General features: G+C 41.6%; 1 protein-coding gene across 1 annotated transcript in view; it reads right to left on the bottom strand.

Moving 5' to 3' along the window:
• dmd (dystrophin) overlaps window positions 1–12,466 on the bottom strand; it is a 541,017-nt gene that overhangs the window by 401,910 nt on the left and 126,641 nt on the right. The gene's annotated exons all lie outside the window — the stretch shown is intronic.

The following is a 12,466-nucleotide window of genomic DNA, read 5'->3' as shown; positions in this document are numbered from 1 at the left end:
GTGACAAGAGGGGTACCCCAGGGGTCTGTGTTGGGCCCTCTGTTGTTTATTATCTACCTCCTCCCACTTGGCACTATCCTCAGGCAACATGGTGTTCAATTTCACTGCTATGCTGATAACACCCAGCTCTACTTATCTACAAAACCCACTGCCACTCTTCCGCCAGCTGCAATTACTGCCTGCCTCAATGACATAAACTTGTGGATGACACAAAACTACCTGAAGCTGAATAGCAGTACGACTGAGCTGTTAGTGGTTGGCTCCAAATCAGCTCTTGCTAAGATGGAACCTTTTACCCTTTGTATAGATGGCAGCACCATCCCTTGCTCCAACCAGGTCAAGAGCCTTGGTGTCATACTGGACAATACACTTTCATTTAGTGCACACATAAACAGTATGTCTCGAAGTGCCTTTTTCCATCTAAGGAACATTGCACGGCTTCGCCCAGCGCTCACCCAGCAGAGTGCAGAAGTCCTTCTAAATGCGTATGTGACATCCCGCCTTGACTACTGTAATTCCATCTTGTCCGGAATCCCTAACAAGCTACTCCATCGGCTCCAACTAATTCAGAATTTTGCAGCAAGGATTATTATAGGCTCCAAATACACTAGTCATGTAACACCATTACTGATGCAACTGCACTGGCTTCCAGTTTCCTACAGCAGTGGTTCTCAACCTTTTTTCAGTGATGTAGCCCCTGTAAAATATTTTTTCAGCCAAGTACCCCCTGACCAGCGCAAAGCATTTTTAGTTGAGAAAAAAAGACTTAAAACAGAGCAATAAAACAAGATACAGCAGTAATTTTGCCTGCTCTGGTTTGGCCTTCTTTGTCCCTCCGTGTTTTCACAAGAATTACCGCTACTCTTCAACCACCACTCCATCGTTTGAGTTTTGACAGTGATTGACAGGTGATGGCGGGTGGCATGTGACAGGTTGGGTCGAACCATCCTGGTATGGGGGGGACTCTGGGTTTTTAGGATAATGAAATTTTTTGTTGGGCAGCCGTGGCCTACTGGTTAGCACTTCAGACCTATAACCGGAGGGTTGCCGGTTCGAACCCCGACCAGTAGGCACGGCTGAAGTGCCCTTGAGCAAGGCACCTAACCCCTCACTGCTCCCCGAGCGCCGCTGTTGATGCAGGCAGCTCACTGCGCCGGGATTAGTGTGTGCTTCACCTCACTGTGTGTACACTGTATGCTGTGTGTGTGTTTCACTAATTCACGGATTGGGATAAATGCAGAGACCAAATTTCCCTCACGGGTATATATACTTATACTTAAATTGAATAGCCTACTGAAATATAAAATTCATCCTGAAATATGTATTAAATAATTGTTTGTAAAGTATTTTTAAATATATGTATATTTTAAAATCTCACGTACCCCCTGAAGTGCCTTCACGTACCCCCATTTGAGAACCACTGGCCTAGAGAATACATTTCAAAGTCCTACTCCTGGCATACAAGACCCTACACAATTATACCCCCACCTACCTCACTGACCTCCTAGAAGTCTACACTCCTGCCCGCTCACTGAGATCCTCCTCAGCAGGCCTACTGCATGTCCCTAATGTGAACCTCAGCACCCAGAGAGAGAGGGCTTTCAGCTACATCGACCCCAAGCTGTAGAATTCACTGCCAGACACTGTGACTCAATTACTGACTTTAAAAACAGACTTCAAGATGGCTTATGGACTGACTGACTTTCACTTTTTTTTTAATATAATTTTTTGAGATGACTATAATTTTAACAACCTTTTTGTTTTTGTTTATTTGTGAAGTGACCTTGCGTGTAGAGGGTGGGAATCAATTATCGCTCCCATCCCATCCCATCCCGAGCCCACACAAATATTCCCATCATATCCCGATCACGTGACTGCCCCCCCCCCCCCAAAAAAAAAATCCTGTCCTGCAAAATCCCGAGAGAAAGGCTCCCGAATCCCGTCCGCGTTTCGTTCCCTATGTTGTCTAAAGCATTGGTTCCCAAAGACTGGGTCGTGACCCACAGGTGGGTCATAGGAGATTTTATTTAGGTCGCCAGCATAGTGACAATTTATGTTGTGTAATAGGCCTAGCTTATACCTTATATAGTTTAGGAACTCCCTCTGTGCATTTTTGCATTTAGAATAGCTCTGAAACTGGAGGGCGAACACCACCAGAGCGCGGATATCACTCGCAAAATGAAACAATATTTCTGTCGGGCGCCTACCATGGACCTCACAGTTGCAATTGCAAGGGACATGAATCAGTCTATATTTGCACGAACAATAACGGACATCAGCTCTTCAACATGGCCCGTTAAAATCTATGTATACAGTAAAGGTGCATTATCGTTTATTTTTCGGCTATTTCGCAAAAGCTTCTGATATTTATTCTTTTCACAATCTTACAACATAGCCAAACACAACACCAATACACAGCCTCAGCACAAATAAGCACACGTTTAAGTATAGAGGAAAATGCGGACTCAACTTTCGAAACAAAGAAACTTCTACAAATATACAATATAACGACTTGAGTTCTTTGCTGTTTAGGCTTACATCGGAATTGTCCACGGTGTTATGGATCAATTTGTCTGCAGGTGAAGAGGGTTAGGCTATTAAGATCGACTTTGAACACAGTGAGTCATACAACTTGACAATTACACTGTATCATAGTGTTAATGTGTTGAGTAAAGCTACACATGTTTTGATTGATTTTGTTACCATGTGTGTTTATTCCTGCCGTTACAAAAACTAGCATCTCAGATAACGTTAGTGATTAGCTCGCGTTGATATGGCATTAGAAAACAACTTCAGTTTTCAGTGTAGTTGCTGACGCTGATTGAGCTTGTGAACAGGGCAGCTGCTTTGTATTGCTCTGATAGGCTACTCTGCGGCTAGCAGTAGCCAATCAACAAACGTATTGTGAGTTGGAAGTGGTTATCTTTTCTAGAAATGCAGCGTCATTTTTTAATTTAATCTCCGGCTCCGTTCCCCTCCCGCCCCCTCCCGCCCCCTCCCGTTGATTTCTGCTCTATCCCGTCCCTATCACGTTACCAACAGTGAATTTGACTTCCGTACCGCAGGACTCCCGCGGGAATACCGTGACCCGCGGGAGTCCCGAAAAATTGTCACCCTCTACTTGGGTGACATGAAAGGCGCTCTAAATAAAATGTATTATTATTATGATTATTATATAAAGGTGCCATAATACGGCTCTGGCCTGAACACCTGGCACAGGATTCTAATTGCTTAATGGCTGTATTGTGATGTCATACAGTGGGCAGTGCTTCGACTTGGCCAGCTTCACTCGCGGTGCTGCCCTGCCCTAATAAAGAAATATTTGGTTAACTGCGAGTGAATCCCGTTTGCACCCATAGAAGAAACGCAGGACAAATGAAACATTCTGGTTTTCTCCGAGTGCAATGATGATAGACAGACATCATTTAGACAAAATATAGAGCACATTAACCTCCGTTGCTCAGCCAAATGCCTTCCTGTTACGTCCTGTTATCACGGAGTTACAGGCGATACGATTTTTGATGGTCACAAGTTTACTTCATTAGCGGTTTATTTTTTTGATTATTAAAGAGTGTTTTTCATTTAAAAGTTTGACTTTGTGCTTATTCAGTAGAGCATTTAGTGTTCTTCCCAATCCCAGACGTTCACATTGCATGTTTGTTTGTAATGGATGCAACCGCGAGATAGGCTACGCATTTGACCAGTTGTTAACAGACATGAACCAAGACATATAGCCCAGCAGCAATCTAGGGACTGTTCGTTATTTATTGAAGGGGCCACCGGAGGAATTTTGAGTGCTTCAGTCAAAAGTTGCATGACCCTCCCTTGCCTGCTATAAATTGTTCAATGACCCTCCGACAGAATTGTTAAAAAAGACATGACCCTCCCCTGCCAATTGACGCTGTCTTCCGCCCGCGCTGCTTTGCGCCACAGTCACACACTGTGATAACGTTCTTAAATCAATCTTTCCCGTGAGCTTGCATGCTACCAGTCCTTCGTTTTCAAATGTGTTGCGCCTGTTTGCACAATTTCACAAATAATCATATGTGATTAATATTAATATGACAAATAATCCCTGTGCACGGGAACCGAAACAATGCATGCCAACTTTTTCCGTGTTTCTCATTTTAACTTCCCCCCGCGTCTTGCCGTTTTAATGTTTTCCTGTAGAATATCCCATATTTTAATACTCTCATAACAGCCCTGCCATCGGGCCTGTCTCTGTGTTGCCCTGTTGCTACCCCTTGCCCTTCCAACGAAACAAATGTCTTCAAATCATCGTTTTCCTTGCTTGAAGGTGAACTTAGTGTGATGTTAACCTATTTAAGTTTAACGGCGCGATTGTCGTGAGAGCACGATTCATTGGCGCTTGCATGTTCGGCCTTATGTCTACGTGCGCACCTGAGGCTACTCCGCTACTAGAGAAAGAATTTCCCCTGTTTGTATGTTCACTCCAAGTTGGCCTACCATAATTTACCAACTCTGCGCTGTAGCCCCTAACTGGCTATTTATATTTTTCTGTGAAATAAGCAAATGTATTTGTTCAACTTTATGAAGCAGAATTACGCACTAGGCTACTTGGAACATAACACATTTGACAAAGGATAGATGTATGTTATAGTGACAAAATATTAACTTTCAGTGTTTTACGATGTCTTTGTCATGGGGAAGTTTTTTTCCCCATGCATTTATTCTAGACTACTGTCAGTGACTGCCGTGAGAGAAGCGGGTTCTGTGTTTCTTCATGTCAGTGACTGACGCGAGAGAAGCGGGGTCTGTGTTGCGTTGCGTTAATTTATTTTCAATTGGGCATGCCGTGCCGTGTCGTCCACAGCTCAGTTCTGAAGAAGCCAAATTTACTCCTTTTGAAACAATGAGTGCGCGCGTTTGTATGGTTATATTGCTTGACAGGGGGGATCCCAAGCAGCTTTCAGCCATAAGGCTACTTTGAGCACATTTCCTAATTCACCTGACACTAATATTCAAAATGTTGAAAACTATTTCGGCATAGCCTATTAACTGACCACACGATTCACGTTGACTGGGGGGCAGCGGCCCTGCCCCCAACAAATCACACCTTCCCACCAGCTGTGACAGCTTAAAATAAGTCAAAAGGACTCCTAACTCACAGACCTATTCACAAACCGGTTTTGTGGCATTTCGCCTGTTTTGAAATCCTATGCGGCTAGGAGCTTCCAATCGTGAGGAAGCAATTTTGCATTGTAGGCATAACTAACATGCAATAACGCCACCAACAACAACCAAAACTAGGCTACTCATTGTCAACATGTAAATAAAATTATTGTGAATCAAATTAAAATGTTCTCTTTTGCAAACGTAGGCATAGGCATAGTAACAGATTAATTTAATAATGTTACAAAGATACTACATCAATCCAGTAGGCTATATAGGGACTATGTCTACTTGTTTATTTTTTACGTAGCCTACAATGGCCAGTTCAGACAAAGCCGAAATTACTCATTTTGAAACATTTGTATGGTTATATTGCTTGACTTAAATCCCAGAGAGTAGGCTACCGCACCCCACAGTGATGGGCCTAGCGGTCTTACGCGTTCAGTGTGGGGTATAAACAAGCCTTTTCACACAGAGATCCCGCTAAATTTGCGGGAAGAGGAGACGTCTTTTTGTGTCTGAAAGCGAGATGAAAATTTGCCGGCCTGCTGAGCTATAGTAAATTAAATTGTGACGTGCAACAGGGGGCGTGTAGAGTGATAGTCGTAGGCCTTATTATGCATGCGTGGGGCTTCAGATACAGCAGGTGTGTGATTTCAAAAAACATGGCAGTTAATGCAAGTATGGATCGTCTCAAAGTTTGGGACAACCACACAGCAGTGTAGGCAAAGCAAATCCTAATTGTTAGGTTACCATAGCTGTCTTTTCTCTAGGCCTGGGCCTATCGGAAATCGCGACATAAGCACATTGGTTTCTTTTTTTTTTCTTTCTTGTTCGCGTGTTGGGTAGTTAAGTGATAATGCATTTAACTTTAATCTAATCATATTTTTTGCGCCCGTCTCCCTACCCATTCATCCCATTTACCTCAACACATGACAACCCATATATCAGAATAAACAGCAGACCTTACCGAACACAAAGGTAGCCATAGTACAGTTAGCCATTCCAGAGTAATCCGGTTTTAAATTTGCAGCAATGTCTTTTTGCATGTCTCCAACTTTGCGGTTCCTAATGTTTTTAAATTGTTCAATAGGTCTACATGATTTTATAACAGGCCAAATACAAAACAAATGTTACAAATATCGCCTAGATATCTGTAAGCATTACAATCAGAGGATATACATACAGGGCAGCAGACGCTCATGAGTTCATGCTTTGTTTTTTCACTGGATTTTATGATAGCCTATTATGGCAACTGATTGCATTCCAAGCTACAGTCAACTCTAGCAGGCATTGAATGACTGGAGACTTTGTGAATTTAGGCTATAGATTGACATAATGTAGTGTCTCTGCTATTGCTGCTTTTGATCAGATTGATTTGCAATCTCCTGTGGTGGGCTGGACATAGCATCGAAATGCCCGCCCAGATTCCCCTTTCCGCCTTGACCCATTCACACTGGTGCCGGAACGAAAAAACTCGGCAAAATGTCAAGGGGGCTTGGTAGTAAATTTGGCGAGACACTTTGTCCCGCTGTTCCGCCTCGGTCTATGTGAAAGGGACAGTTGTTCCGCGATTCTGGTACATAAAATCGCGGCGATTTCGCCAATGTGAAAGGGCCTTAAGATAGCCTACGTTTGTATGTAGGCAATTTATATTCACAATACTTAGGCCTACTAAAATAAATAGTATTTTATTTGTATTGGTTGTTTAGAGTAAAAATAAATCGGTCGGTCTTAACGCAAGTTTACAACCGGCAAGTCGGTCGGACTAAAAGGGAAAAAAAATAAATATTTGGGTCGGTTCTAAATTGACAGGGTCGGTCGGGTTACGGCAAACGAAAATATGCCTGGCAGTGTTTTTTTGCGCGTCTGCAGAAGTCAGCCAAATATGAATGTAATTCTGCGGCATAAAGCAGATGTATTTGTTTATTGTACAGAAAAATAAAAATGACATGTCAAGCAGTCAATTGACTACATTGCAGTCAAGAAGTAGGGCAAATTAATTTACGAAACCAAAACGTGGGTCATAGTTGTCTAAGCCTCTATTGCGTAGCCTGTTAAAAACGTCGCCAGATAGTATTAAATCGGCAACAACATTGTTTTCTGCAGAAGCCTACCCAAGGCTACAGATTAATTCTGAACAGTTATTTCTCTACTGGCTCAATTATCACACCACTGTTTTGATTTGCGTAGCTGCGTTACCCCCAACACTGTCAATAATGTAGACAGCAAATTTCGATTTCGATTTTCGTTACCACCGTGTAGTCAAGCCTTAAGACATACCTAAGTAGCCTAAATCGAGGTAATGTTTAATTATGCATGGTTTATTTTGTTATTGAATTTGTAGGCTGGGATTACTCTCGGCAAGTCTCCTGCTTTTTCAGTAGGGGCGGCAGGCAGAGCGATGTACAGTGGCAGAGCGACGCACAGTGGCTGAAAGTGGTACTAAAGCTTCACGCAGCTTCACGCCTCGTAATGCGCGAATGAAGTGGTCATTTGAAAGCGATGCCCACTGTAATCGCCAATGTTAAGTCTATGGGGAAATTTGTAATATTTTTTAATTCACAGTTTAAAAAGTATAAAAGTTACAAAGATGAAAAATGCATAGCAGCTATGTCCTTTAGAAAACCTACGTTACAAAGTTTGAACAAAGTTTCTATGTTAACCCTTAGAACCCGATTGACGCAAAGTGCGTCAAAAAACACACCCTTTCTTCTCTGTTACATTGCTCCGCAACTGTTCATCACAGCGAGAAACCTTTATTGCGTGACAGAGCAGAAGTGGGGCTTTCCAACGAGACTACGCACTTATCTGTACGATCAAGTATCAAAATTAAAAAAAAAATAATGAAATTAAATCAAATTGCATCATATTTATAGTCTATACTTCTTTGCGTTCACCTGCGCACCCATTACTCTCGTTCGAATTACTCGCGAACCAGTGATCGCATAGATATGGCAAGCATATCAGATGAAAGAGTAGACACAGGGCTGTTCATGGAACCAAGTATATTGATCCTTCAGGGTCATAAAAACAGACGAAGTGACTGCAAAATAATAACGTCATGTACAAAAACCAACGCTGCACACGCATTACTCTTGTTTGAATTATTCGCGAAGCTGTGATCGGATAGATATGCCACGCATGTCAGATGAAAGAGGAGACACAGAGCAGTACATCCTTCTGGGTTATAAAACAGACGAAGTGACAGCAAAATAGTAACTTTATACAGCTCGACTTACCCCACGTTTTTGTGTGTTGTGGTGGCAAAGCATTTTCATAATCCAATGCTATCATGTGTTTCTCTATGGCAAAGGATGTTCATAATCAGGTTTTGAGATCCTAGCAAATTCCTGCATGGCATCCAATTTAAGGCTCACATTGCATCCCAATTTATTCGACAAAGAAACACCTTTTTGCCTTCACTTTGTTCATGGCAATGCAGTAAAAAGTTGTTGTAAAAGAATCATCATGAGTGCACAAACAGGTTAACACGCGTCACGTGTCAATTCAAAGACCTGTTATTTCCATGTTTTGATTAGACTAGCTAGTCTCTATGCTGTTTTCATGGACCGCAAGGATCCGCTTCGTTTGTTGTTTTAAATAACGTTGTTTGTTGCTTATACACACGTCATCTCCAGTGGTTCAGTTTTACTTGTGCAGACGCACACATACATTGAATAAGCGCTGACACCACTGTCCCCTAATTGCATGTCTGTTTATTTGATTACACTAAATTAACAAATATTTTCTAATCAGGAAAATGTTTAGTTTCTTTTTCTTTCGGTCCGCAGTTCCATAATAGGCTACTATTGAATTGTGCCGCAAAAGCGCAGAAGTCAGCCTCATATGAGGGGGGATGGTAGGCTCCAGCACTGGGGTTGGTGGCTCCCATCTGAATTTTTTTTGTTTTTAATTTAGGTACAACAGCAATACAAGGTGTGGCGTGTGAACGAATTGATATGCAGGTGTCTCATGCATAGACCTCTGAAGTTCAGCTACAAATAAGCTGCCATCTTTGAGATCTGGTATCTGGTAAATTTTCCAATGGGAAAATAACATAGGGATTTTGAATTATGAGCACCATCAGCTTGGGAAGTTGGAAATGACTAGCCTACCAAAAAGATCCATATTAATGTACATTCTAAGTTTGGGGATATTCTGGCATGCTGATATGTCATCACTCTTCAGCATATAGTAGCCTAAGCTGCTCCTGTATTTCTAAAGATAGATGTTGTTGTAGCCTATGTTGTGTTGCAGACAAATGGATCCATAACACTGTGGACAATTCTGATGTAAACAGCAAATAACTCTAGTGGTTACAGTATATTGTAGCCTATTTATTGGTGTTGTGTTTATGTTGTAAGAATATAAAATGAATAAATATCAGAAATAGCCAAAAGATGAATGATAATGCGCCATACTGTAGCCTATAGTAGGCTAAAGTTTGTGAGATGGAAAGAGGAAAATAGTGTTTAAATTTAAATTTAAATTATAGCCTAATCTAATACACTGTGCATTTTAAATCCGAAATAAGAAGGAATGTGAGGAGACGAATGACATCCAGCTCGGCCACCGCTCAGGCCAATCCAAACTTTTGTCATTTGTTGTTCCTCGTTGGTGGAACACACTACCAGTTCCTACTAGAGTGGGGACATCCCTCTCCATCTTAAAAAAAACTCCTGAAGACCCAGCTCTTCAGAGACCATCTCGTCTCGTAGCACTACTTACAACTAGTCTTGCTGATCCTAGCACTTACCACCTGACTAGAACTGACACTCGACTTTTTAAAAACAGCACTCACTGATGCACTTATTCTTATTGTACTCTACCTTTTTTTAGAATTGTTGAGAGAATTGCTTAAAAAGCTTAAACTGTTTACCATGTTGTTAGTCGCTTTGGTTAAAAATGTGTCAGCCAAATGTAATGTAATGTAACAATTACTGTCTTTGGATGTTAAACAGGCTACTTAGACTTTGGCAGTCATGTTATCGAAGTAAACGCACGCAAACGTATTGGCTGCCTGGTGGCTGTGATAGCTTCATTCTTGTATATTTGTCTTTGATCTCCATAAATGACCATGTGAGTTGTATTTTAATTTAGTGCTTTTGAAATGGTTAACCTAACACAAAGGTCTCTGCTGCAACATATAGCTTGAATGTTAAGTCACTTTGGATAAAAGCATGTGCTAAATAACTAAATGTAATATAATGTAAAGTTTACCCACGGCTCAAATGTCAGAAATAGAGTTTATCCACCTGTTAAGAGTTTACCTCCAAATAGAATGTTTTAGATTAGATTAGATTCAACTTTATTGTCATTGTGCAGAGTAGAAGTACAAAGCCAACGAAATGCAGTTTGCATCTAACCAGAAGTGCAAAAAAGCAGATTGCAGACTATACAATTTTGCCGGGACCAATCACAAGCTGGCTTATCCACCTGGCGCACTGTTGGCAGGTTTAAAACGATGATGATAGCAGGAGAGCCTGGAGTTTTTGCGTCACTCTGCAAACAGGGTCACCTGGTTCGTTGGTCATATTGGTGAATGACTATCCAATTGTGTACAGATTCATTTGAACTATGCCCGTTGATCACGCCTCTTGTGCAGTAGAAAATACATAGCGGACTCCCCAGACCAATGTTAAGATTGAGCTTGGTTTGGTGAAAGCCAGACTAATCTTTCCAGAGAGCACTAGATACGTCTCTTCATACTAAAAACAATACCAAATCAATTTTTTGATGTTAATATAAGATTAATAACACCTGGTTATATTTTATTTTGTTGCAGTGTGCAGAGGAGGGAGAGTAGTTGGGGTCATCTAGTTCCGTGACCGTGGAGAGCAAAGGTTCGTTTCTCACTGGATTTGTCATTTATAAAGTTTAAAGAAAAAAATTAGCTGGGGTGCCCCTCACAAAAATGTGGGGAAATTTTGTGAGAGCCCTATATCCAAAATGGCTGCCGTCAGCCAAGCTGGAAATGAACTTTTTAACAGTTTTTCCCACAGTGCTGCATAATACATGGTTTCTGAGACTATTTGGGTCAAGAAATTAATAAATTATGTAGATTTATTGATTTCACCTATTGTTGACCTTCATATTCAAGATGGCCGCTGATCTTTGGCTCTTTAAATGTCAATATTTAAAAATCGTCATAGAGCCTTAATATTCAAATCAAATGGAAATTCTGCTCATACTGAGTTCAGTTATGGACAGTACAGTTACAACATACACATAGGTCATCAGATGTCTGTCATTTTTTTTATTATTTATTTATTATGATTTATTTATTGAATTAACTGAAAAGACTCTTCATCTGAATCTGTTGAATCTCCACACTGACTCCTCTCATCATCAATGCTACTCTCATCTGAGCAGTCATGAGGTGTGAGCTGCTGGGGCAAGGGGGGTGGGACCCACTGGTCGACACTTTCCGTTCACTAGTACCCAGCCGTGACCAATGAGAGAAGGATGTTCTTGCAGGTTGTAATGGAGCTGGCAATATGTAAGGTAGTTTGTCCTTTCCATATGAAGATTCAAAAAAGAAACACTTATTCTTCAGTTTGTACCATTTGGAAACTCTGGCCTGCCTGCAGCTCACATTTGTACACTCAGCATAAATGATGGAGAGGACAAAACCCTTCATATCTGCTCCCTAACCCTAACCCTTGTCCCACCTGATGATGACTCTTTGAATCTTCATATGGAAAGGACAAACTACTAGCCTGGCAGGCCATCCTATATCATTGAAATGTATAGTCTGGAATCAAACCATTCACCTCGCTTAATCCAAGGGGCGGGCAGAGAATTGTCTTTCAAACTGCCTAGGCATGCAATAGGCCAGCGCTACGACCAATCAGAATAAAGAACAGGATGACGTGGCCAGAGCGATGAAAACAGTGAACGGGGAAGTAAACTTTTACCGTATCCGGTCGGCAAAACGACAAATACATCCTTCTTTGAAAGGAATGACTTAAGCATTGTGTTGCTCAACTTTCAAAGAAAAGCACAAGTCCAACTCCTCCAAAGTTGACGCCAACGCCGATTCAAACAACCGCTCTTCGTTCGCCATAGCCACCTTCCTTGTTGCTACCATCGCAGGACTGTCGTCTTTCTGTTAAGCCCGCCTTAAGACTCTCTAACAAAATAGAGCGCTGTGATTGGATGACGTCCACGCCGTCAGCCAATAGAAATCCCTATGGTTTGATACTAGACGTACAGGCTGAGCAAATGAATTTGCCGCCGCTAGGGTGCGTCTAGATTTCTAGGCTAACAAACTACCTTACATATTGCCAGCTCCATTACAACCTGCAAGAGCATCCTTCTCCCATTGGTC

Source organism: Alosa pseudoharengus, unplaced genomic scaffold (genome assembly GCF_046254945.1).
Source record: "Alosa pseudoharengus isolate Yale_2024_CS ecotype anadromous, Long Island Sound unplaced genomic scaffold, YU_APseudo_1.1 YU_APseudo_1.1_scf_20, whole genome shotgun sequence".
Lineage (NCBI taxonomy): Eukaryota > Metazoa > Chordata > Actinopteri > Clupeiformes > Clupeidae > Alosa > Alosa pseudoharengus.
This window is presented reverse-complemented; position numbering and strand designations above follow the sequence as displayed.